Here is a 27,696-nt window from a genome sequence, read left to right as displayed (position 1 = left end):
TTTTCCTTTTCAACAAAGGAATCCTTCGAATGGATTGGCCCCAAATTTGAACGCAATAGAACATGTTTGGGACATTCTAAGCAGAAGGGTTGTTGGTTTCTTATCTGTCCTAGAAACGATTCAGTAGTTTGATAGCTCTCTTCTACAGGAGTGGGAAAGAATACCCCAGTCCCTCACTGATAGCCTCAGTGATTCCGTATCTCGTAAGTGTGCAACATTGCTTTCGGTCAGAGGAACCTATACACATTATTGAAACTCATTTGTATCAGAAAAATTAAATTTTTAGTTTGTATAATATGTACAAATTGTGCAGTTTTTGTTAACTGACAATATCGTCAAAAAATTTAATTATTGCTTATTCGTTGCTTCGTTTTCATTTCTCATACCTTAACAGCACCTATACATTATATATAAGCTACCAAAACATTCGCTCATACGCAGTTTATATCCCAAATCATAATATTCCTAATTGTTTCGAGCAGGGTAAACTACATGATTTAAAAGCAATAAACGCAATTCTTAACGTTTCTTTCTTCCTTTTTAATCTAATTTTGAAAAAATGCACTTAACACATAATATATTATTTGAAAGCATTCAATAATTTTATGAAATCACATTAGCCAGACTCATTAAAATCATTACATATTTTCCCTTTTCTATAAAACCAGTTTTAGGCGGCTAGCCACACAAACGGCTAGCACTTCAAATTATTAAGAAATGAGTTTATTGTGCTTCAATCTGTCAGTTTGCAAAGAAGTTACAGGTCGATTCACATGGAAAAATACAAATTTCGTGTTTTGTCACATGGCAATATGCACAGATTTTGGCAATTTATGAGATTACATGAAAGGTGAAGAATTTGGTTTCGTGCATGGAACACTGGTCGATGTTGTGAAAACTTAAAAGCCACCAAACTAATCTATTCACACAAAGAAAATAGGAATTGATAAATGAAGAGATAAAAAAATGGAAGTTTATTTTAGTTGTCATTATACAGCAACGAAAGTTTATATACAACTGATACAAGTTCAATTTCTGAAAAATTAGGTCAGAATTTAAGAAATTCTGGAAATAATTTTACTTTGGAAAATATGTCTTATTCAGTTATTATCTTTGTGCAAAGTAAATGTATAGACTTTACATAATAAATGCATTGAGTAATTTATAGCACACACGAGGTGCAGGAAAAAAGCAGTAGTCTTGTTTATACCTGCCGCAATCGACGAAATGAATCGAATTACAAATTTCAGAAATACAAGGTCACTGGCAGCGGAGCCGAATACTCGAGATGTGTTCAAATTACGGTGAATAGACTAGTTGCGTGGGAGTTTTCGTGGTTTTTCCTAAGGTAGTATTGTAGAGATATTAGGTATTTTTTTGGAGCAAACAAGATGAAAAATGAGCAACGCCTTAGTCGGGAATCGAACCACGAACCTCTGGAATACGACACCACGAAGACCACCACACCACGAAGGCATGCTAGGAAGGCGAGAGAAATACCTTATATACTCCCACTTTTAAAGGACGACTGGGGTTTTTAGGGAACCCATTCGCCAAATCCTGGGTGTGGAGAATCATTATCCACCACCCTTTTAGTTCGGGCTCGACTGTAGAGACATTAGGTATTTTTTGGAAGCAGGCAAGATGAAAAATGAGCAACGCCTTTGCCGGAATCGAACCGCGGACCTCTGGAATACGCGCCCAGCGTGCAGACCACCACATCACGAAGGCGGGAGAAATACCTTATACTATGAATACGAACCAGTTTCCCTTAAAACTTTCTCTGTTTCTTTAACATTTGTTTTCCCATCACCACAGACTTCAAGAACTATTTCTCTGATTAATAATGATGCTACTTTCAGTGCGGTTCAACATAATGGGGAAAAAAAGGCAACATTTACACAATTTGATAAAATTTAATACTAGGTAACGTTAATTTTATCACATTTTATAATTTATTATTAACAGGACTCTTAGAAAACCTTTTAGTAATGCGTACAGCGTAATTCATCAAATAAGCGTGAGATTCCTGTATTTCAAAAGCAAGGAAAACTTTAAACAAATTTATGTCAAATGTTTATTTTTCAAGGGTCCACCAGTGGCCGAGAGGTAAAGTCGATGAGCACTTGTATTTCGGTCTGGGTTACGAATCCTGCTAACATCCCGGCTGCATGGGGGTTTTCGTGATTTCCCCGTGTGTAACGTGTATACGAGCCAGTTTCCCTTAGCAACTCTACAACGAAGGCAAATAGAGTGTTCTGCCGTAATCAAATAAACCATACCAGTCATTTTTGGAATTGTGCTAGTATTGCAGAGGAGGAACGATACTGCTCCATAATTTTACTGTTTGTTCTTTAGACCTTCATATTCTTTTGAAATCTAGGAGGCCACAATTTTTTCAGTTTAGTACCCTCTTGCACGAAGTCTATTCACACAAAGAAATTTCAGAAGTCTGTCTGTAATCTTGAAATAACATCTAGGCCACACTGTATTTATACCTCCAAATAATTAAGTCGCTGAATTAGTAATAAATTAGTAATAATTTTTTAGAAATAAAAGTAACTTAATTTCGATATATTCGTTCCAACAACAAAGGTTAGTGAAGAAAATACTATATGTGTGTAATAATTTAGATTGAGAGAGAAGATGAAAATGCTTTAATGATCTTCGATATCTACAGATGGTGGTATCTTGTACACTGACTACCAATAAATATTTGGACACCTGTGATGGAAAAGAAAAACTAACTTTATTCAAAATCAATAGTTGGTAGAGCCTCCACGAGAGGTAATTTACAGCGTGGACCCTCCGGGGTATACTTTCCAGTAGTCTTTGTATGAGAGCTAGTGGTATTTTCTTCCACTCGGCTTGGAGAAGACATAGAAGTTCCTTCACCGATTTTGCACGGGTAGTGCACCCCTGAATTCGGCGATGCAACTCGTCCCAGAGGTCCTCGATAGGGTTCGGGTCTGGACTCTGGGCAGGCCAGTCCATTCGATGAACTCCATTGGCACCATACCAAGCCTTAGTTAACGTCGAAACATGACAACTGGCATTGTCGTCCTGAAAGTAACGGGGGTCCAACCCGTAAAACTGCCACAACGTACGAAGCACATTGTCATCCAAAATAGTGTAGTAGGCATCGGAGTTGAGCTTACCATGAATGGGGACCAAGGGTCCCAGGCCATACCAGGAGAAACACCCCCAGACCATAATTCCACCTCCGCCGAATTTGACTGTTGGCACAATGCATTCTGGCAGGAGACGTTCTTCAGGTAGACGCCAGACCCAGACCCTGCCATCCGTACGGCAAAGGGTTAATCTTGATTCGTCACTGCAAAGAACCCGTTTCCGCTTATCTACGGCTCAATTTCGATGTGCTTTGCACCACATTAACCGAGCAGCACGGTTGCACTTTGTGACCAAAGGAATATGGGCAGCAGCACGACCATGAAAACCAAGCAGAAGTGCTTCCTTACGGATGGTATTCATTGAAACAATACTCCCGGATGCCTGTTGAAACTCCTCGCGAGGGCTATCGGTTGGGTGCGGTTCTTCCGAATTTCTCTGAACAGCACTCGTCGGTCTCTATCCCCCAGTTTCGTTGGTCTGCCGACTCGGGGCACATTCCGACAATCACCGCTCACCTTCCACTTCTTAATCACATAGGCCACTGTCGATATTGGGTACTTCAGATCGCTAGATATGTCCCTTAAGGATCGGCCACATTTGTGATACCCGATAATTATACCTTTCTTGAAATCAGAGAGCTCCGAACTGCGAGGCATCTTGCATGCGACTAAAGCCGATGCTGTTTCCTACACGATATATACCGGCGGAGTCCGTGGCGTACCTTGGGACCGCAGATATCATCATTTGCATAGGTGTCCAAATACTTATTGGTAGTCAGTGTAGAACTCGTAAATATGTAGCCGCAGTTAACCGCAGCCATTGTGAATATTCAACACGTGTTACTTCTAGGCAAAAAATTTCTTAGATGCATATTCTGATTCACACATTATTGTGGGTGCCATCTCCACCTATTTCTCATCACATCTTGAAAACCTTCTACATCTTAAGGATTAATACAATGGATGAAAGTGAGAGGCAAGTAACATCTTAACAAAGCAGGAAAGCAAACAAGGCAGGAAAGTGTCTATCACATTCAGAAAGAAAGGCCTGGGAGAGTGTCATATGATTACAGTTCCCAGTGTTAGTTTCGACTTGTTGGTTGGCATGTTGGTTGGCTAAAGCGTTTACATAAGTAGCAATTAGTAAGCAAGATCATGTTAAGATCGTATGACATGTTTAAATTTGGTTATAAAGCAGTTTAAAGGCATTCATTTTACGCAGTTACTATTTTTATGACAGAAAAGGGAAGTAGGCACACTGAAAATGTAGTGTTAAAGGACTATTGCAAATTACAGTTAGACGTATTTTTTTTAACTTACATATATACAGGATGCTTCTAAACTCAAGGTTATAAGTTAGGGAGGTAGAACACAAATGGGCAAGCACAAATCACCGCACAACTTATAAGGTATTTCTCCCGCTTTCCTAGCGGGCCTTCGTGGTGTGGTGATCTGCACGCTGGGCCGGTATTCCAGAGGTCCGTGATTCAATTCCCGGCGAAGGCGGTTGCTCATTTTTCATCTTTCCTGCTTCCAAATTACCTAATGTCTCTACAAACATAGTCGGAACTTAAGAAGTAAGGCACTAGAGGGTGGGATGTCCTCCGTCGTGAAGTGATGAGAAAGAAGTAGACAGAGACGGAGTGAAAGGACACTGCTGAAGTAAAAAAAGATTTAAAAGAAAGATTTTGTTGAACAAAATGAAACTAAATCTCCAATCACAGCAACTGCTCAAAATGCAACTTGCCAAGAGTAACGCAGGCTTGATATCGTCTTTGGACTAACTGCCATAGATTAGTGAACACTCCAGGCACCTCGCATTTGGTTCCAGCAGCGACAAATATCCGGCCAACAAGTTCCTCATTGGAATCCATGGGATTTCAATCGCAGATGAAACTCTTCATGCGACTCCAGAGGCAAAATTCCAGACATGATAGACATGGGCTGGTATGTGGCGGTTATCAGTTGCCCAGACATAATGGTTATGGATATTCCATTATCTCCTGTCACTGGAATGGGCATTCGTGAGTGAATAATACATATGCTTCAAAATCCGGATCCACGGTTTCTCTTACTAAAACTGCTTGTCAAATGGGACACGTGACGCATAATCCGTATTTGACAGCTTTTGAACCCTCTGTACATGATAAGGGTACATTCATTTGTCTCGAAGTGTTCACCACACGTCTGATGAGACACATTATCAGCATGCGACAATGTCCTACATTGAGGGCGCACTCTCACATGCTGCAAAATGTTTTCCGTTACGGGTGGTGTTTTTACACTCCGTCTATTCCCGATATCCTTCCTCCAAATTGAAAATGACCCTCTTCCGCAGAGTTGCTGGTGCATACTCTGAAAGGTTTTGGTATCTGGAACTCGTCTTGCTTTGGAAAACGCTCTTGGTACAACCTTGCAACTTCACTTGCATTGCCCTCTGCAGCGACATACAAGTAATGCATCTGTGCCTTTTCCTGATTAGTGTACGAATCCATCTCTTCGGTTATTCACAGCACAAAATAAAAGCCACTGTTGTGAACAGCATTTTTATTTGCCTTTGCGAATTACCTTGTAATGGTTACTATGAAAGCGCAGACGAGAATTGTAAGGTAGATCGTATGTGGATTTGTGCTTATCCAGTTGTATTCTATCACCCTGGGTGTATGCACACAGACTTAGTACAATATTATGTCTGTAGGACTCTGGGGAGGGAAGATAATTTTGAGCCTGGCGGTTCCAGAGCCCCGAGGAAAGATCGTTTCATGATGTTGGATCAAGAGGAAGTTGGCGAAGACTCGAACCTGTGAGGATAGAAGCAACTCTGCGTTCCGTAGGCATTTGGCCCGTCAGAGGCTGGGTAGAACCTCTGGTGAGGAGAGAAGTAATAGCTTTATCTAATGTGGTTGGCCCACAGTGGATGGGTTCTAGCTCGCGTAGTACTGGTGAGAGTATTTTGACAACCAGTCAGATCGCCAAGTTTCCTTTTTCCCACCACTGCGGTCTCTGAGCGCCAGGAGTGGTGACCTCGGTTTCCCAGTGTAACAGTGGGTTAGACAGAATTACTTTAAAGTCTGACATTTCGGAATTGGGAGCCCCAGGGTGGTAGCATGAATAGCATACTTCCTACCTCACGTGAGGACTACCTCTCACCGTCTGGTTTGACCCACCTCCAGCCCAATGCGAAGGTTTCTCAGCTGAGCCAAACCAGTGCCTCCTAGATATAAAGCCGTCGGACTGGTCTGTGACGTCACGAGCACTAGGCCGTAGAATATGAAACGGCGGAACTTCCGATAGCGATTTCTCCGTGCATACGAGTATGAATTTGCGTTAAATAATGAACTCTCAGAATAATCCAGAAACTATATTTCCGCAATAAAAAATTTATTTTACTATCGGAATATCTTTGAACATTACAATGCAAGAGCAATAAACTCATTAAAGATGCATTAAAATTTCATATGTAATGTAATAAGATTTGATACTTAGTCCAGCAAAACTTGATCTTGAATATCGAATTTGGCTTTATAAAATGATTAGTAGAAGCTGAATTTTCAAATCATTCAATTAAAAATTAGTTCTGAAAACCAAAACTCCTCAATATCTTAAAAATTTCTGATATGTTGTTTTTATCTCATCTATAGACATAATATCATGTTTTCATAAAATCATATTCCTTGAAAATCAGAATTTAAAATTTCAGCAAGGAAAATTTACATTTATTAGTCTTAAATATACTCTCAAATGTGTGGAAATTATAACATATATATATATATATATATATATGATATAATTAAATAAATACTCTGGCTATGTTAAGAAAGGATTGGTGGACAGACTTCTTGATTTTCAAGTAGAGGATTATAAGGCAATTTTCCATACATTAAATAAGATTGCGGGAATTTTTCAACACAATGAGGTGTATTATTATATTATTCAGTAACTTGAGGTAACAATTTTGTCCATGCACTATTAGCCTGATAAGAATTTAATTTACAGTTTAATTATATTTGTTTGAGTAACTCGTTCAACTTTACCATTAGTTTGAGGCCCGTTAGTAGTTAATAATTGTTTTACATTATGATTTCTTAAAAAGTGCTTAAATTTGGAAGAAGCAGCATTTCTATCACTTAAAATTTTCTTTGGTACTTGAATTTGAAAAATTTGTCTTAAACTATTTATGTAACTATCTGTAGTTGCACTTTTAGAAGCAAAAAATCCATATTTAATGAGTAGCATGATCAATAATTAAGTGAATATACATTTTAATATAATTATAATAGTTTAAACCACCAACAGTATCAATAGATAATAATTCAAAAGGTTCACATTAAACCAAATCTCTTTTGTTTACTTTTCTTATTAAACTGACATACTTCGCAATGTTTACAAAAAATTTTAGCATCTTGGACAGACAATTCCTGACCAATAATATTGACAAGATTAATATGAGCCTTTTAAAGTAATTTAGTACAAAAAGAGATTGCTATTATGATTTTGTATAATCCTTGCTTTTTAATAGTTAACACATCATTAATTTCTTTATACTTAGGATTATATACATTATCTAAATTTTGATGCTCTTTAATTTCTTCTAATGAGAATAAATTAACTTCCAAACTTAAATGTTGACAAATAGGATTTCTAGTTAACATATCAGCTTCAATATTAGTAGAACTATTTGCGTATTTTATATCAAAATCATGCATAGATAATTTTAAATACCATCTAAATAACCTACCTGTAAGATCTTTAATGTTCTTAAGCCAAACTAAAGCAGCGTGATCAGTGTGTACAGTAAAATAATTACTGAGTAAGTATTAATAAAATTTATCTGCATCACCAATACAAAACATTCTAATTCAGTAATTGCATAATTTTGCTCATAAGACCTTAATTTTCTAGAATGAAAACCAATTTGGATGTAGGTTCCCATCCTGGTGCTTCCAACAGCTTCTTCAGATGCATCTACAAACACATAATTACATATGTAAGATATAATAAAATATGATGGCTATGTTAAGAAATAATTGGCGACCTTAAAATTGACTATCCTAAATTTTATTTTCTCCCCCCTCCCCAAGTTCATCTGTTCTCCCAAATTCAAGATCTTTCCAAATTATTCAATTATATTTCCGAATTTCTGGATTTACGCATCCATATTTCTAACCCTGTGATTAAAATATTATGCATGTAAATATATACACATAGTACCTACTACGTTTTCTCATCGTACAAACTTCTAATATATCACATATGTATAATAATATACAAAGATTACTTAAAAGTAACATTCAAGCATACAGTTTATATTTTAAATGAAAAAATATTTTGATGTGAAAAACATTAATATAAATCTAAATTAATTGTTGGTATGTAATGGACAACTATTGCTGTTACCTGTATAAAATAATACAGTACAACAAATGAAGTCTTCAAAATTATTGATTTATATAACATATTTAAATACAATTCCATAATTTTTAATATTTTAATACAGAAACAAGAAATTTAATTACAAAAATAATAAAATTACACATATATTTACTAATGCATGTTTAGAGAGCAATTAAAATTTAAAAAGTGAAATGCACTAAAATTATTTTCAAGCCAAAAAATTATATTGGTACATTTCTAATATATTCTTTGTTAGTTATGCTTACATAGCAAGTGTTTTTAGTTTTCTTTTATCTGAATATTTAGAAAAGCTGTCATTTTTGAATTTATAATAATTGTTTAAAAGAGTATTTGTGCATGAGTATATAAGCAGTTGCATAATTTTACGTGACAAATGGTTTTTACAGGAAATAATTTTAATTTCCTTACACATAAGAATTTCTAATGTCATAGTGGATATTAAATTACGTTGGTTACATACTTGGAAGAAACTATTTTCATATTCAGGACTTATGAGCTTCTGTATGACAATAAAATTATGCAGTATTACATTAATGACATCAGCAGATGGGTACTTTAACCCACCTCTATCACAATTATGAATATGTTTGAAATTGGGAGGAATTATTAGTGGTTTTTCAATAACTAAATTACCTCCACAGTCATCACATTTTAGCCTATTCATAACCGAGTGGCAACAATATCCAGCCAAGTATGCAATTAAAGGTAATTTATCAACCATAGTTTCAAGATCATTATCTGTGACATTAATATGCTTGAAATTATGAAAATATTTTACAATAGATTCATGGAAACTATCATTAATCAAATCAAAAGAGTTAGAAAAATCATCGATAACAATTGTCCCTTTACTTTTCGATATCATAGTTAGATTTAATACAGAACATGCACGTAGTTTGTTTTCTACTTCAAAAACCTGTCGAAGTGATATATGATAATTTGTTCCAGCCATCCTGCGATATAAACTAAAACGATGTTCCAATTCATCTGTCTGAATTTTACCGGGCAAAAAATACGACATGTTGAGTTCACCTGGATAATACCTACACATTTCTATCATACACGTTGTTGTTAATATAAGAGCAGAAAGTGTCTCTTTTGTCAACCTACCCGTATCACTCTTCATTTCTTTCGATTTCATCAACCAGTCAAGAAAATTATTTAAAAATACAAACTTCTTGTCTGATTCATTCCATACTAATGGTTTACAGAAGTCATCACAAGAATGTACCCCCTTGTTTGGTGTTTTAACATTCATTATTGAAAACCACGACGAAAATATTTTAATATATGCAGATGTTTCGTGAAAATTTAACAAATTATGCTTTACTCCTAATTCTTTCAGGCCTTGTGATGTTTGATCGTTGAAAATTTGTAAAGCCAGTTTCACACTTTAACGTTCTAAATTTGTAGGCCACAGAGCTTTGCGAGATATTGTATATCCATATTTTAACAAATTACCACTTTCAGCTTCATACATATTTCTTAAAGTAAGAAATGAAGAGGTACATAGATTATTTGAAGACAAGTCAAAATTTGGAAAATACATAGCTTGTTCAGGGTTTTTCTGGTTTAACCAGTTGTTACGAACACTTTTAATAATACGAACAGAATCAACTGCATAAAACAATGGACGAGTTGCATCAACAGGATGAGGAAATACAAAATTTGATAATGGATTATTAAACAGAGATATACATCTTCTATTAATGGAATTATTGTCACTAACAACAACAATTACTTTGAAACCTATTGCTTCAAGACCAACAATTATTTTTTTCAAAACAGTGAACAAAACTTCAGCTGTCATTTTCTTCGATGGTAATACATGGACAACATCTTTAAAGCAGCACAAAATACTCTGTATCATAAATACATGTGCACTAGAAGCTAAGTTATCAACTTCCTGGCCAATTCCAACAATATCTCCACTTTTGTAGTCAAGAAAAGGTCTGATGTGAATTTCATACATCATTAATGAAAAATATACTCTTTCAGATAGCAAACCTTTTGCTTAGCATATGCCAAAAACAACATATCATCTGTTTCCTTTTGGGGATTTACATTTAATTTAGAACTTATTTTATGTATAGTACTTGGATGAGGCAAAATTAAATTACCAGATTGTCGGACAAATTTATATGCTTGGGGCGATAACAAATAAAACATAGAAGCTAAAATTAAGGTATTGGATGAATATTGACGATTTTGAGGCTTACATTTTACAAGAGAAAGTTGTTCAATCATGAACTCAAATAAAATTTTATCACCTTCATTTGTGAAACTTAAAAGATTTCATCAGGTTGATTATAATTTCAATCGAATTCATTAAGTCTTTAGTTTCTAACATTTCATTATGATCAAGTATTTCATAAATTTCATTAATATTACTTACTTTTATAGGTTACTCATTATACTTACTACTGATATGAGTCAATAACTTATTTTGAAACGATACAGATAATAAAAGATCTGCAGTAATGTGGACTGCATAAAGCAATTTTACACATCCATCAGTGCATTTTAAATTCAAAAACATCAAGATATTGTCTTTGTGCACAACGTTCCAAAATGTAGAAAATGTATATTGCGTACAACAGGTTAAAAGTTCATTAAAGTCTGAAAATGTCCTCGATTTATAATACTCAGCAGCTGATAATTTACTATGAGCAATAGCTTTCATCATGAGGTTTGCTTCTCGTTCCATTTTTTTCTCATTCGGACTTTTTCTCGAACTACCAGCTTGTAAAGATAAATACGATGGACAGCCATCAAATATGCTAGGAAAAGCGCCTTCTTTTAGTTTTGGTCTCTGCAGTGAAGCTTTAATGATTTTCCCATTTTTTTCATCGAAAGCTGATGTTTCTCAGATGAGGTCATCAGGTTGAAAATGTTTATGGCACACCTATTAAGTAAAAGGAAGACATCATGTAACTAACTTCTTAAAACTAAAGCAACTGTAAAGCAAGATCGGATCACTTTCCTTATAAATAAAAACATTCAAGTTTTGGTAATGCTTTGGGCAGGTTAAATTTTAAATGCATATATGCAAATTAAAATTTTCTTTCAAATATTTAAGGATCAGTTAACACTACATATAAAAAATCTGATCATGACAGCATACGACCTCCCGCCTAATCTATGGCTTATACAGCAACGAGCTTCGAAGTATCATTTGCCCTTGATTGTTTGTAAATTAAATGTAATTTGTTGATTCATCAAATAGAAAACTATACACAGAAACCTATTTATACATGTTGGCGGGAGGTAAAAAATTATAGCTTGCAGAAAGTTTCCATAGCAGACTAAGAATATTCTACCAACAATTTATTGAATTTTAATAAATTAATTAGAATTACACCTACCCGAGAATATGGAGTTGCTGAGAAGTCCTTCCTAGGTATATTTCTTAGCCACCTCTCTCTAAGAGCATCATTTTTGGGAAAGGAAAATGTATGCACCTTTTCAGTACCTTTATAATTTCCCCGACAACCAGTTACACAGCATTTAAATGGCATATTTTCTGTAAAAACAATACAAAAATCAGTTATATAAATACTAAATGTTATAACAATTTAAATTTGCATAATTATACATTGAAATTCGATACACCATAAACCAACGGTGGAGAATTTCAAATGTCATTCAAACATTTGAATGAATGAGACTTCAAGAAATTCGTATCTGAAGAACACCTAAGCTTCTATTAAGATATCTATTATTATACTGAAATTATTACTCGCGTCAATGATGATAATTTTGATATTTAAAACATGCTGAAACAGTCAAATGAAAATAATATCAAACTTCAGGTGAATCATGTTTAGAATATTGAACAGGAAAATATATACCTGAAATCTGAAGAAAGACTTTGTTTGGTAAACTAAACACTATTTATGGAATGTTAAGATGAATTTACTGCTTTAATATTTAAATACATTGTATGCAAATACACAGTATAAATTTAGAAACCACATAAAATACATCTTTCAATAGTGATAAGTTAATATATAATTAAACTCACAATAAAACAAACGTTTTTACTAGACTGTTCTTCAAATACTGAACGCTTTGATTACATAACTTTAAAAGTTTGCCATTCTCACTTATACTTACACTCATTATACAATGCACTCACATTTATTCTACACACTCACATATTAGCGTACATACGTTTGTTAACTGATATACGTAATTATTAATTTAACTAGATTTATTGTATAGGTTTACTTTCAATTACATTTTTAAAAACTCTTAAGCTTTATATAAATGATTAGGTTAAAAATTCGTAAAACAGTAATGAAATAATAAAAAACTTTTATAAAAGAAAATACGTAACATTAGATACTGCACACATAAAATTAAAACTTCGGTGATGCACTTAAACAAAATATATTAAGTAAATTCAGAAATAAGATTAATAATAATAATAATGGCTAATTAATACGAAGATAAACATAATAAGTATACGTGTGTTACTAATAATTAAGCAATTAATACTTAATTTAATTCAACATTAGTAATAGCAAGCGTTTATTTCAATAAACAAAATATAAAGTTACATTTACATTTCAATAAATACGAACTTACCAAGTATTTCTTCTCTCCGACAGCACATGCTAATATTCCAGTCTATGTACACCGCAAAGCAATGGCTTCCCAATTGAGAATCCAAACCTCGAGAACATCACGTGGGCCTACTAACTTTGACGTCACACTTGTTTCTACAACCTGTCCATTGGCTTTATAATCTAGGAGGCACTGGCCAAGCCCACGTAGTGCTAAAATAATTGATAGCGGAACTTATAAAGAGTACTTACTTACTTACTATCACCCTCTAACGTACGTACCATGAATTTAGGAACATCTTGTACAGTGCTGTGAAGTTTCAGTACTTTTTAGAATAAATTAATGTTATGAGTTCTTTTCTTAATTCATCTAGATTATTTATAGCAGCTATCTCCACATTTTTTTGATCGCGTTACCGAAAATATTATAAGTTGTACCCGATATATATAATATAATATAACATTATGCAATCTAATGTAATATCATTATAATATAAAGTAATGTAATATGGTATAATATAATGTAAACATAATGTAATATGCATGCGCTATAAAGCCGGCGCAGATATGATATTGAGCTCCCCAGACGTTAGTGAAACCAGACGCAGCGACGAATGAGAGAACTTAGCACTCCCCCTAGTTTCATTTCACGTACCCCCTGCGGCACGTTTACCCTACTTTGAAGACCGATGGTTTATAGCTTAAAATTCTTTTTCTTTAAAACTGATTTCTAACATTCTGTAGCTAATTTGATGCCTCTTCTATTTTTCACTTGACGCAAGTGCCTTTTCTGTCTCATCTTTATCCTGGCTCTGGCAGCACACATATGTAAATAGTGATTATGAATACTATGATATTACAAATCTATGTAATCCTAGATTTTTCAGTACTAACTGCAGTCCATAGGCCATATACTATATCAAATGGGGCCAGTCCCCGAGTGTGCGTTGCAGACATACACACATGCGAATATATATTCTTTCTAACAAAGGATATTTTTAAATAACGATAATCAAACAATGAATTTCAATTCATTGCTTCGTTTCATTGCAGGGCATTAAAAACATCTCTCTTTTAACTTCTCGAAAAATTATTATTAAATTAACTTGGAATAAAAACTGTGAAAACTAAATATTCGAAACAAGGCAGCTCATTAGTGCCTAAAATCTTTTATTTATCTTAATTTGATATTTTGAAAATGCATTTTTCATAAGCATAAAAAATAAATAGAATAAGAATTAAATGAAAAATTAAAAAGTAATTTATAGATGTTCTTTTAAAATATCGTTTGCAATAGGTTTTAATTTGTATGATATTCTATATAATAATAAAATACATTTTAATAATCTACTACAAAATTTCTAACTCTTCTGCTTGCATTCACAATCGTGTATATTAAACTCGAATAGTAATGATGAATTTTTCAGTAACTTACAAAATTCTATATGTATTTTTTTCGTTGAAATTTTACTACACGTAATGTTTAATATTTTGATACTCTTATGCTTATACTGTCTTACACTGTACTTTAATATGCAGAAACAATCGCAGGCTCTTAAAAAATTCTTTCTTAACTGAGTTTTATTATCTTCGCACAATGAATAATTAATTCCATACGTTAATAAGTATAAATGTTTTACAATGAATAATTAATTCCATAAGTTGATAAGGATAAATGTTACTTCTATTCAAAAAGTGAATAGAAATATTTCTTTTATTGTTGATTTTAAAAATATGGAAAAAAGAAGTTGAAAATATTTTTTAGTATTTTAAAAATTTAATTGTTCCAGTCTAACTCTTCTTCAAAGTGTTAGATCGGAATTTGAATTTTAGAAGGGTTTATTTATTTATTTATTTATTTCCCCTTTCCTTTTTTTTTATTGAAATCCTTCTGCTGCGACAGACGAATTTTTCGTTTCGATATCAGCTCGGAAAAACATCCTTCATCAACTCTAACCACCGAATCATTGTCACCATTATCTCTACCCCCGAGAATACAAAGCACTCGAAGATGACACTTAAGTGGTCGGTGACAACTCCAAAGCGACAGGCGAACAGGACAACCCACAGTACCCATTCGTGCCGATCCTTATCAGGTGCTAGAAGACGAGCTGTCATCTCCCCGAAAACTTGGCCTTTCTCTTATTGGGCGCGGATAATGCGCCCCCTTCTGCAGATGATGCAAAACAATAGGGCTTTCATTGTTTGGAGTCGCACAAGAAGTACAACAACTCCGATAGACGACACACGCCGAAGACCACCCTTTCCGACGACCGATTGAAAAGAAAATATAGCCAGCGGACTCAGCATAATTTCAGCCTAGAACTGTTTGAATAATCGTGGAAAGTTGCAATATATATAACGTTAGAGATGATATGTGAGGTTTAGCGTAATTTTTTCCAACTTTCAGAGCCGTTACTTTACGGTGTCATGCCATTTATTATCTATTCATCGAGCTCGCAAGTATTGTTATTGAACTAGACGTAAGACCTTTCACACTCCAAGCATTCTTGCAGATATATTATATACAATACATCTTACAAAATAAATCCATTGCTTAATAAGTGATCGGTTCAAAAGAAACATTCTCACAATTCATTAATTTTAATCTTTATTAACAATTTTAGCAGAATTTTTCTTTATTCTTACAATTCTTGCTTATACGCTAAACAACCCTATCATATATTTATCATCCATGCCGCAGTCGAAAAGTTCCATGGAAGCCTTTATTTCATTTTATTTATTTATTTATTTTCCAAGTGGCCTCGCAAGCAGCCGGTATATTTTACCAAATATCACGACATTTGGCAAAGTATAAAATCTTTAATTTATCTCCTAAATTAAATCACTTTACAACGGCTTAACAAGCATGTGATCGAAAAGTAATAAATGTCCTTCTCATTTATTTTATTCTATGATTTTTCTATTTTTTTTTAATAATGTACCTAAATTTTGAAGAAATAATATATATATATATATATATATATATATAAGGAAATAAATTATTATTAACTAACTTTGCAGCAATTGCGCAAGTAGTAATAACTTGTTTTCGCACTAAATGGATTTAAGATCATACAACATATATATATATATATATATATATATATATATATAAGGAAAAAAATGAATTTAAAGAAGAAAGAAAGTTTGAAACGTAGTAAAAGTCGTTAAAAACATTTGTAGTTCCCTATCAAAATTCCAGAAACACTACGTAATATGAGTGATAAAGTAAATTTTAAATTATTTAATAAAAAAAACCTATCCAAACTACAGAAAAAAGGAAAAACGTGTACAAAAAATTTTTTTTCAAACTTCCTTTCTTCCTTAAATATATATATATATATATAACAAATTTGTGTTATATATATATTATCCAATTGCTAATTTTTATAAATATCTGTAGCATTTTTGTTATATACTTGAATACAGAATTGTTCGTTTAATATGTGAAACTTATGTAAAATAAATTGCTAGAAACAAGTGATTTCCTTTCCGAAAGTTTTTTTCCGCGTTTATAAGCTTTAAATTTATAATTCATATAAATATATCATTTAAAAATACAGAATAAAAGGAAACTACAACATTCTTAAGAAAATGTGTTATTTTCCCTTTACAAACCCTTTTCGGTGGAATGACGAGCAGTTGGAAAATAACCAGTATTCAATTCCCGGCGTCGACATTTTCACTTCTTTTTACAAAGTGAAGGAAATATATATATATCTTTCTTTACCCGGCCTGCCTTTGTTTTCGCAGTCGCTGTTTGTGGACGTATACTTCCAGTTACAGAAGTGTCTTAAATAACAAAAACATTCCTGTTTTAACAATTTCAAATTAAAAAATAATTTTGGACAAATAATGAAATGTAACTTTTAATGCTGTCTCTTGGTTCCTATATATATATTCGGGAAAGCTTTATGCTCGTTAAGAAAAAAATAAAAATACAAGAAGTTTGACTTCCTGATGACAGAAATTGAACGAGATATTTAATTTCAAAATTTACAATTTTTGACGTCATTTTCAACTTGTTTTGAGTGATCGATTAATTAAGTTAGAATCATTCGAAGAAATAAGTTTAAATGAAGTGCATATATATGTATATATGGGGGCGGGCAATTAAATAGGCGTACAAGGAAGTCATGTGATTTCCACATCAAAGATTTTGTTACGTTTCACACTCCGAAAAGAACCGTAAACTCCCCAAAGGTCTGAAATTATGCCTAGTATGAACATTGCACATAATCAGGATAAATTTTCAAAAAATTAACTATTCTACAACAGAAACTGAGAATAATGAAACTAATAACAGATAAATAGAACGAACTGCAGAGAATTAAGGTACTTTACAATGTATGAGCAGGAGCTCCCCAATTAAGCTCAAACTCTATTCTCATCCAAAGAGATAAAAACTACCAACATCAACACCTACCCAAAAAAAAAAAAAAAAAAAAAAAAAAAAAAGTCATTAGTGCAGATTTAAACCGAGAATAGGACAATGGCAAAGACAGATGTGATCACGTTTTTCGTATCGTCGAGCAAATCCGTACAACAGAAAAAGCGAAGAATTCCTTCCATCTTGTTGTTCTAACGGACCAAGAGTTATGTTCCCATCCATGATTCCGCTCTGAGATTAGGTCAGTTCGCGTGGTTGCCAGATTATCGCAGTAAACCGCGAGTTTTTCGCCAAGCAAAGCGAACTCATCGAAAAATTGCATTATCTATTCATTGTCAACTATAGAAACAACGAAAAGGGGGGTAAATGTGCCATATTTTTTCCGAATTAAGACGTTTTCAGTTGTAAATGTTTCAGTTCCCCCCTTAATTTCAGTATCACAAACAAAAGAATTCTAGGAAAATGATTCTAAAGAAAACAAATAAAATTAAATAAATTAACTAAAATAAATAAAATAAAACACCAAACTACATCTAGTAAATATTTTTTTAGTAATTAAATTTTATTTATTAGCAATAATAATATTCTTTTGGAGTGATTAATTCGGAAATTTTTCATGATTTTGAGACGCACATCATTTCTAGTGACTTTTATACGGGGAAAATGTAGTGTTTTCGAATAGAAGAAATACTGAAGTCTGAGAAGAACGTGAAGGAAAAAAAAAAAAAAACATTCAAAATATGGTCTGCTGCCAAAATCTTCGTTAAAAGAAATATGTAATCAGAACAAACTCCAGTTATCCCGACTAACTGGGACTGTGGACTGTCTAGATTTAAACATTTAAACAAGATATTTTTTTACTGCAAACCAAACAATTAGTTATTGCCATGAAAGAATTTTATTTTTGACTTCATCTCTTGCGGAGTTCTCACCGTAAGTTTTTAACTGTTATATCACGTTATATAATTATACATTTAATTGTAAGATCTTTAATTTATTTTGAGCACGGCATCGCAAGTAGCCAGTTTTGAAATGTTATCACTTGCCAAAGTATAAAACCTGATATAGCATAAATCTGAGAGATAAAAATTCATCTATCATTTTTAAGGAATGTCTGATTGTTAAACAATCAAACTCGTATAAAAAATCAATAAATCAATCAAACGCCTTTTTTTTTTTTTTTTTTTTTTTTTTTTTTGATAAATTAGAATGCCTTTTACCCGGCAGCAACGGAACCGCTCCAAGTCTGGATAACTGAATATATATTTACAGAACTTACTTTTTCGTCTTCTCTAATGCCATCTGTAGAAATTGCCGCATGCGAAATACATCTGTCGTGTTTTTTTATCTGCCGGTCACAATTAAATAAATATTGCAGATTGTTTGAAATTAAAGCATATACACATGATTTTATATTCAGAAAAACAAAATTAAACAGCATTTTAAAATCACCATATATCGAATGTTTACCTGCTTATAAATCTATCACAGTAGTTTTGAAAATTCGCTGTGTATGCAATGAAACTTCATAACATATAATGTACTGATATAGATGAACATTTCTCAGCAAATCTTACGAAGGTTTACAATCCTTCGTCAGCTTCTAGTCACGTAACTTTCTTATTCCGCATGTCATCTTTATCATCATCCTCCCCCTCCTTCTCACCAACTTTTCTTTCCCAGTACATATCCGATTACTTTGACGTTATTTTGAGGATAGAATTGAAGGGAATGGAAGGGAATAGAATTGTCTGTATGCATCCAAACCTGCGCTTCCTTTTCATTAACACTAATCTTCTCCGAACATGTAAGTAATTCGAGATGTCGAACACGAACGTCTTTTAAATGCCGGACGTCTTTTAAATCCAAGAGAATATTTCTCACTCGACTCGTAATCCGCGAACATGATCATGAGGCATAATTTACACCAATAGTGACGTAAGTAGCATTCTTAACATCTTTCCAGGCAAGAGCTAAATTAATTATGGCGTCCTTCACTTCGAATTGCTTCCGGAAATTATAGACAGTAGCTTCAAAGCTCACACACCAACGCATAAAAAGGAATCGGTATTTCAGCTTCACATTCTGGATAATTAATTGGTGGAATGAGAGGCAGAAACATAACAAAATTGTTTTCCACATTTAAGTTATAACGTTTTTTATGCTTGGCTGTTATAAAATGTATTCGACATTGAAGGCTGTTTTGTGAATTATCATTAAGTCCTTTCAAAGTACAACAAAGTCAGGAGGACGGTGTAAAGAATCCTTTATTAACTCAAATAAAGTTCACAGTCGTCACCAACTCGTGCTTACAAAAGCCAACAGTTTTGGCTTAACTCAAAAAGATAGGTAATGAGTACCTTAAAAGTAATGAAGTTAAATATAGCCTAACGGCTTGACAGGTTAACTATCGCGCAATCTGGCTCTGAATCGAAAGTCGGCGGTCGGCGTAAACAAGCCTAATGGCAAGAATAGCTGAAAGCTACAGAATTCTAATCGCTAGAGAATAAAAAGTTAAGAAGGTGGCGTTCAAACAGGCAGAACACGTTCTCATTTCATCTTCCAAAGCCTTCCCATAGATACTAACTTCTTGCTACCTCATTTGAATATGGGATTGAATTTTCATTTTGTATTCTTACCTCCACTTGCTGCTGCTATCAGCGCACAGTTGGATTACATTTTGAAGTGATTTTTTTTACTTTATTTATTTCTTATTTCTTGATATATATATATATAGAGAGAGAGATATACATATAGATATTAAATATCTCATAGACCTAATTTATAAAAATTTCGTCAAAAGTGCCGCTATTTTGTTATTACCGGTTACGATGGCTTTATATAGCTTCTATTTAATTTTTCAGATTTTCTGCAATTGGCGCAATTCAAAATGCTTTTAATTTTGGAAAGACTTAACTGAGAGTTTTCATGAACATTATCAACATGATTGATACTAACGAATGATGTTCCTGACGCCATATATCGCGTATACTGGATAAATTATCAATAAAATAAATTTTCACGAGTGGTTGCATTATAATAAAACATAATACACATAAAATGAGCAATAAATCAAAATTCTATCAATCATCTGTTCATAATTCACGATTCATCACTGTGAACTGCATAGTTAGCAACAGAGGGGGGGGGGAGAGAAAGAGTGGAAAACACCTGATCCTATAACAGACAAGATATATAAGGTGCCAGAAACATATTTTATTAACTAAAGTAAGACAGAATGCAATGATAAGAATTACTAGTTAAATATGTTTTGAATTATATGTATTCAAATTGTATGCATTAGATACACTGTGAAAATAAAAATTAAACAAGGTGAAAAGGCTCTTTGATGAGTCGAATTCCCATTAAGGTCGCTTATAACTTTCTGTATAACGGTAATGTAACGAAAAATTTCCATACTTCTGGAAATGCTGATTGCATTTCTAAAATTTTTCAAGAAAAGGAAAATATCTTGATTAAATAAAAATCGTCTGCTTTTGCATTCCATTAGGAATACAACGTACATCGCTAAAGCAGGCGATTTATAGCGAAATGTGGCTTCCTCACCAGAGAAAGCACTACTGCCAGTCGGAAGATATGATTGACAGTGTCATGTGACGCGAGTCAACTGCCTGCCGGAGATAGTGTCACATCCGAGCAGCTGACGAACCTCTGGTGTGGACATACCCCAGAACATGCCTCCTTTTATCTTGCTGTAATTTCCCTTTGTGAACTAACCCCTCTTGAAGATTATGATTTTTCAGAAACCGTTCTTTCCACTTGGAATGAATTCTCTATAGCATTCTGCGATGTGACAAAGATTGAGTGCATCTTGGACTAAATCTTTTGCAATTAACGTCAAGCTGTAAATCACCGTATCAAGGGTGCAAGTTTTGGATGAGTAATGAAAGGAAAAAGGGGAAAGAAAAAACCAACATTTTTAATAAGTTTATAGCAATATACATATGTAAAAAGAAGGCAAGGAATTTTGTATCAAACTTAATATATGACATTAATCTTTTTACTTCCTTATACCAAGTAAAGTAATATTGTAATAGCGATAAATTTTGGGTTTCAGATTGCAAAGGAAATATACATTTTGGCTATTCCTTAACCCATTTTGACAAGTGACGTCTGTACGTACCGGCAGAATAAAGGACTCTTTATTTCAAAACGTGTTGCAAAATGGATTCAGAATGGACTGTTTTGCGACGTCTGTACTTTCGTACATATCTCGCATAACCGAAAACGATTTGCAACAGAATGTTGAAATTTTGTATATGGGAGTGCTATAATATCTAGTTGTTCACCTCGCTTGTTAATTGCAGTCGGCAGTACCAAAAGTATACACCTCCTTCCTCGGCTTTCATATTCCAATTACAAAAGTGTTTTAAGTAATGAAAATATTCCTCTTTTTTCAATTTCAAATTTAAAAAAATTTATTTTGGCCAAATAACGAAGTCTAACTTTTAATGCGGTCTCCCGATTCGTTTACTTATATGTGTGAAAGTTTTATACTTCTTATGAAAAAACAAAATTATAAAATGTTTGACTCAAGAAAAAATTGGTCGGAATATTTAATTTCAAAATTTGCAATTTTTAATGTCATTTTCAACTTGCCTTGAGTGATGGATTAATTAAGTTAGAATAATTCCAGGAAATAAATTTAAATGAAGTGCAGCAAAAAATGAGTATAATTTAATAGGCGTAGAAAGAAGTCATACGTGGTATCCAAGTACGATTTTTTTATAAATTGCAAAAGTGCTTCAAACTTTCACAAGAATAATTTGTTATGCAGTATATATCATAAATTAAATATATTACAAATTATATCAATTGTATATATTATCAAAAAGTGATTTAAAAATTATTTAAATATAATCAAAATATCAAAAAGTGATCAAAAATGAAAAATTAAGATATTAGAAAGAAAATTTTTTGAATATGAATCACTCAGTTTGTTAAACATTTAATGATGGATTAAAATTCAAGCATAAATTATGCTTTGAATGACAATACTCATTGATTTGACTGTTTACAAAGTCGTTATGTTTCATGCAGTTTACACAATTGGCAAACCGCGTCGATATTAATTGAAAGATAGAGCAAACGTAATATAACATTGATGCCCCCAAAATGAAAACTATTACTCTAACACGTTTCTAACTTCAGAATAACGATCTAAATAACTAGAAACAGGAAAGGCGATCTAGAAAATTAAGGTTACTCAGATTTCTGTGATAAACAAATAGATAAAAGTAAATCCAAAAACTGCATCTAATGATAATACAGCAGACAGATGCGTGTCTACATAACATAATATAGTAGAGCTTCGATTATTCGAAATTTGATAATGTGAAATTTTCGCACTTGAGATGAAATGTTTAACCTCTTGCACAGCTAGCTAATGTTTTTTCCCGAATCTTTGGCTTTCTCGAAAATCACGAATTTCGGACTTGATATAGTATTTCTCGATATTTCGGATTCGTTATCGGATACTTTTGAAAATTTGGATCTAAAAAGGGGGAAGAAAAAAAATTGCGTAAGTGTTTAAATTGGAATAACTTGAAAAGTTATAAAATACTGAACATAAAATTCAGAATTTCTAATTCTACTTAACATACACACTCTGTACCAGGAACAAAATATAATCATCGCGATAAGTTTTGTATTAACTTTCATATAAAAATTTCTTTTACTCGAATTTTTTTCCTTACCCCTCGAGAGAAGTGAACTATTTTGAGTAAACGTAAGATTACATCCTACAAAAGTAAAATCAGTATTCAGAGTCCTGTCTTGTAAAGTGATAGATGAAGAACTAGAAACAGCATTTATCATCCAAAGCATTCCATTTGCACGAAACATAACAATTTTATTTTCCCCATGACCAAAAAAATAACCAGTTTGTTGTCATTCAACAAAGCATAAGATTAATTTATCATTCAGATTAAATCTGTCTATTATTGGTTAACAAATTGAATGATTGAGTAGCAACTAATAATTGATATACTAGATTAAATTATATTTAATTTGCAATCTATCCAATTAACAATTTTAACGAACATTTGCAGACTTATAATAAAAGAGTTTCTAAAATCTTGTTTCATGCACGTAGTACAAAAGCTTATTTTTATTCATATTTTTTTATTTTTTCAGAATACTTAATGGCAACTCATCGAATAACTCCTTTGAAGTGTTGTTGCCAGTCTCACTTGTCTGGCAAGGGTTAGCGCCAGCCCACGACATTTATCATGGCAAAGATTCAAATGCGCCTGTTGTTGACAAGAGCCTTAAGCGCCGGATAGGTGACCCCTCGAAGGGCAGAACAGCTCACTTCTACTCCGATTTTAAGAGAGAGCACCCCGGTGGGACCGGTCTGAGGGTATAGATTTCCCACCGCCTCTTCCCTTACCTCCAATCGCTCGAGAGGTTTTTCAGCTCGCCGCATATTTAGAGTGTCCCCATGTCGCACAAACACTATACATTTACACACATCCATGCCTTCATCGGGATTCGGACCCAGGCTCTTCGTACGGCAGTTAGAGTCATTAAGCACTATCGCGGTTGGACAGCTCTTTGAAATGTTACACTGCAGTTAGAATGATTACAATTTTTATTTTAATTTTATTGAGCTTGCAATATACTTATTTAATGTTTTCTATTTATTGCATTTTACGTTCAAAAAGGAGAAAAGTAAAAACAAAAGAGTAAATTTTTAAAAAATTCAAACTCTTTGCGAGTTTAAAGTGAAAAATCTCTGCAAGGTTTTTCTGTTTTGTTCAGCCCTCGAGATCATTTTATGAGTTGTCGCAACAGAATATTACTTTTATTTTTTAAAAATAAAAGTTAAATTTTTTGTAGAATATTTTGATTTCGTTCATTTTATTTTATTTTATTTCATTTTTAGCCTATAATGTACAGTCCTCAATCTAAAAGCAATGTTTAAATCTTCTTTACAGTACTCAAACTCTGTTTTGTTTAAATGCTTTTTTCGGATTTGTTGGGAAATTAGCATTCCTCCTTTGCGGCTGCGTTGAGCGGAAAAGGATAAAGTATGTAATCCCGCGGCAGAATACAAGAAATGTAAATGAAGGCGGTTTGTGTGCCCTCCCGATGGGTGCCTTATCGACGTACCCAACAGTCGTAAATCATTCTAGCGTGGTGTGGCGGTTTCAAGGCATTGAAGCCTGCAGTGGTATATAGCTGTGGAAGACTAAGATTGTAACAGGAATTTTATTTTATGCTAGCGACATTCCCAGGGCTCACGTAGATAGAAATAACTTTCTTGGATGGTATGCGGACGATACGGCATTAGCCGTAAAGTCCGCAAACGCACACCATGCGATCAAAAAGTTACAGAAGCTCCTGCCAGATGTTGAAAAATGGTGCACGAAGTGGCGAATTGCCATAAATGCAAGCAAGTCGCAATTGTTAATAGTAAGAAGGAAGAATATCCATTCGAGAATTAATAGCAAACTTTACTTATTCTCTGAAGAGATTCACACAGTAAGGCGAAGTACTTGGGAGTGATGTTAAATGAAAGATTAACGTGGAGAGACCATGTCACAGAAGTTAGAAGAAAAGTTTTCACAGTTGGTAATAGTCTCACCCCTATTATAGGTAATTATTCCAGTTTAGACCTCAGGAAAAAGGGGTTAGTATATATCACGGCAATTAGGCCTTTAATGACTTACGCGTTGCCGCCCTGGAGCACGGCTAACAAGGAGGATATGAAAAGACTTCAGATAATGCAGAATAAAGTCACTTATCACTCATGTCCACTACTATGTGAGCTTTTTTCACTGTGCAAATCTCAGTTACTGTAGAAAGTGACGAACGCAGTGGACGTGTATGAATTTCGCTTCCGCATATTGCTTCATTGTGCACGGAATATTCAGGCTTACAAGAGTATTTTTGCACCTGCAGCTACAGAAAAGCACTAGGAGTTCAGTCGTGTAAGTTTCTTCATTATTTACTATTTAGTTAATTACTTTTTTAAGTGATAATGTTTTGATTCGAGTTCCTGACCGCCGGACTTTAACGCAATATACAGTCACGCGACCCTCCTTTCTTCTGCCTTTAAGATAAAGGAATTTCAGCATTCTCCCTTCTTCTCAGTCTCGGACAAAGTCGGACAGTGCTTGTAATCGAATACTATCTTATTCCTCCTCCCTCCCAAGTCACTTTTAGTGTCCTTTCCGCTGCAGCGAAATGGAAGAAGAGAATAGCCGCTTTTCCCCCTCAAGCGTTTGAAGAGACTGTAGCATCAGTCTACGATCCCCCAGGCAGTTTGACATCGGTTGCTTCAGACAACGTGTCTGCTTTCCCCTCCCTGCAAGACCCTGAAGGAAATGTGGATCTTCACATAAAGTAAGTCAGCTGTACAATACTTGTATTGATATTGCGAGCACTAGAACCATGGAGGTAGGAAGTAAGAAGGAGTCGCCCTAAACAAGTTTCTCCGTACCCTGCTCTGAAGCACCGGCGATCCCTACGTGGTGACCAAAACATTGGGTCATTTACCATTGAGTTCTATGGGATTTGATGCGTTCGGGTGTAAATATTTTGTAATTACGTTGCAAATATACATATAAATGTATATATTTTCTTTTTCTACAATACTTCAGAGTCCTAAGTATGTGAAAACAACATATTTTTAAACAACATTTCATTCTGAACGGAATTAAATGCTATACTTTTCAAAGGACAGTTTTCTCAGAATGGTTTAATTTGAATGAAATATTTTCACAAGTTTTCGCTAATTACATTAGAAAAAAAAATTACGGTAATTTCATTTTATTCGGTTAAGATACAAAAATTAAGATCAAAGTTTATTGTATCATTAATATAATTTTTTTTTTTTTCCTATTTATAGAGCTTCTTCCTAAAATACTTTCTTAAATATGACATGATTTTTTGGCTTCTTTTAAATCGAAAAATGTAAGTCAATTTATAATTAATGCTCTATTCGGTTCATTTTAAATTAGAGAATTATTAGGAATTAGCAAAATACTTTAAAGAAGTATTTCGCTAATTCCTAATAATTAAATAGTATTTGACTTTCCCTGAACATTTCTGAAAGGGAATAAAATAAGTTTTTTTTTTTTTTTTTTTACCCTTCATTTCAACAAATACATATTCCAAAACTCTTTATTACGTTCTTAAGTGCGCATCTCATAGCATTTGCTTTACAATACCTTTTAACAGATTGCTTTCCAATACGAACAATTCTTGCTTAAATAGTTTTATAACGTACTTGTCAACAGGATTTCAATTTATGTTTACAATTCAATATTAAGGTTATTATATATTTAGATAACATTTATAATCATTATAAATTAGATACATTTAATTATTAGATTTCTTCACAGTACTTTCACAGTTGTTTATAAGTGAATAAATTCTTCATTTCAAATACATTTATAAATAATTTAATGAATATTTAAGTATTTTGTCAAAGGCAGATACATGCTTTTTGCAAGCACACGCATAAATACCCGTACATATTTCCTATTTATCATTTACGGCATGTGCAAATCTTTAATTTCTGTGCATTCACTATATCTTTTGTGTAAAGTAATTTACACTAATTTAGCATACACCCGAAAGTTTTACATAAAAAATATATATGAATATAATTTGAATGAAAATTATAAGTATTATTTTTAATACCCACTCAAAGGTCAGTTTTTCTTTAAAATTCCTCCACGATGGCATCTCTCTTTTTAGGCAGATAGCCCTTGCATGCGTTACTCTATTTAATAAAAACTTAATCTGACCTATGTGCCTAATTACAAATATTTTAACATACATAATTTTATATTTACATTTACCCATCAAGTTTCAAAATTTTCAAATCTTCTAGAAAATAAATTTTGGCAGATCTCTTTTAGCAATTTTCTTAAAATCTATACTTTTGTAGTGCAACAGCTTAGAATTTTATAAAACAAATTCATAATCAAAATCGCTGTTGTTAGTTATCGAAAAATAACCAAGATTTTTGCGTAAATGTCAGTAAACTATACAAACTGCTATTATCCATCACACTATGAATGTTTCTTTCATGCGAGAGTGTCTCTTTTTCGATTTCTATGTAACTGTCGTGTGTCGAAATACTATCAGAATCTTGTCAAAATGACTAGAACCATGGAGGTAGGAAAGGGAGGAGGGGCCATTCCGCGCTAGAAGT

General features: G+C 33.3%; 1 long non-coding RNA gene across 1 annotated transcript in view; it reads left to right on the top strand.

Moving 5' to 3' along the window:
• Positions 1 to 24,372, top strand: part of LOC118200571 (uncharacterized) — a 158,022-nt gene extending 133,650 nt beyond the window's left edge. Inside the window, exon 3 of the long non-coding RNA XR_015042698.1 lies at positions 23,664 to 24,372. This is a non-coding gene — a long non-coding RNA (uncharacterized LOC118200571). The remainder of the gene's footprint in view (positions 1 to 23,663) is intronic.
• Positions 24,373 to 27,696: the final 3,324 nt, after the last annotated feature.

Source organism: Stegodyphus dumicola, chromosome 8 (genome assembly GCF_044657685.1).
Source record: "Stegodyphus dumicola isolate Sdum_Otavi_A_Nest chromosome 8, ASM4465768v1".
In the NCBI taxonomy this organism is placed as follows: Eukaryota; Metazoa; Arthropoda; class Arachnida; order Araneae; family Eresidae; genus Stegodyphus; species Stegodyphus dumicola.
This window is presented reverse-complemented; position numbering and strand designations above follow the sequence as displayed.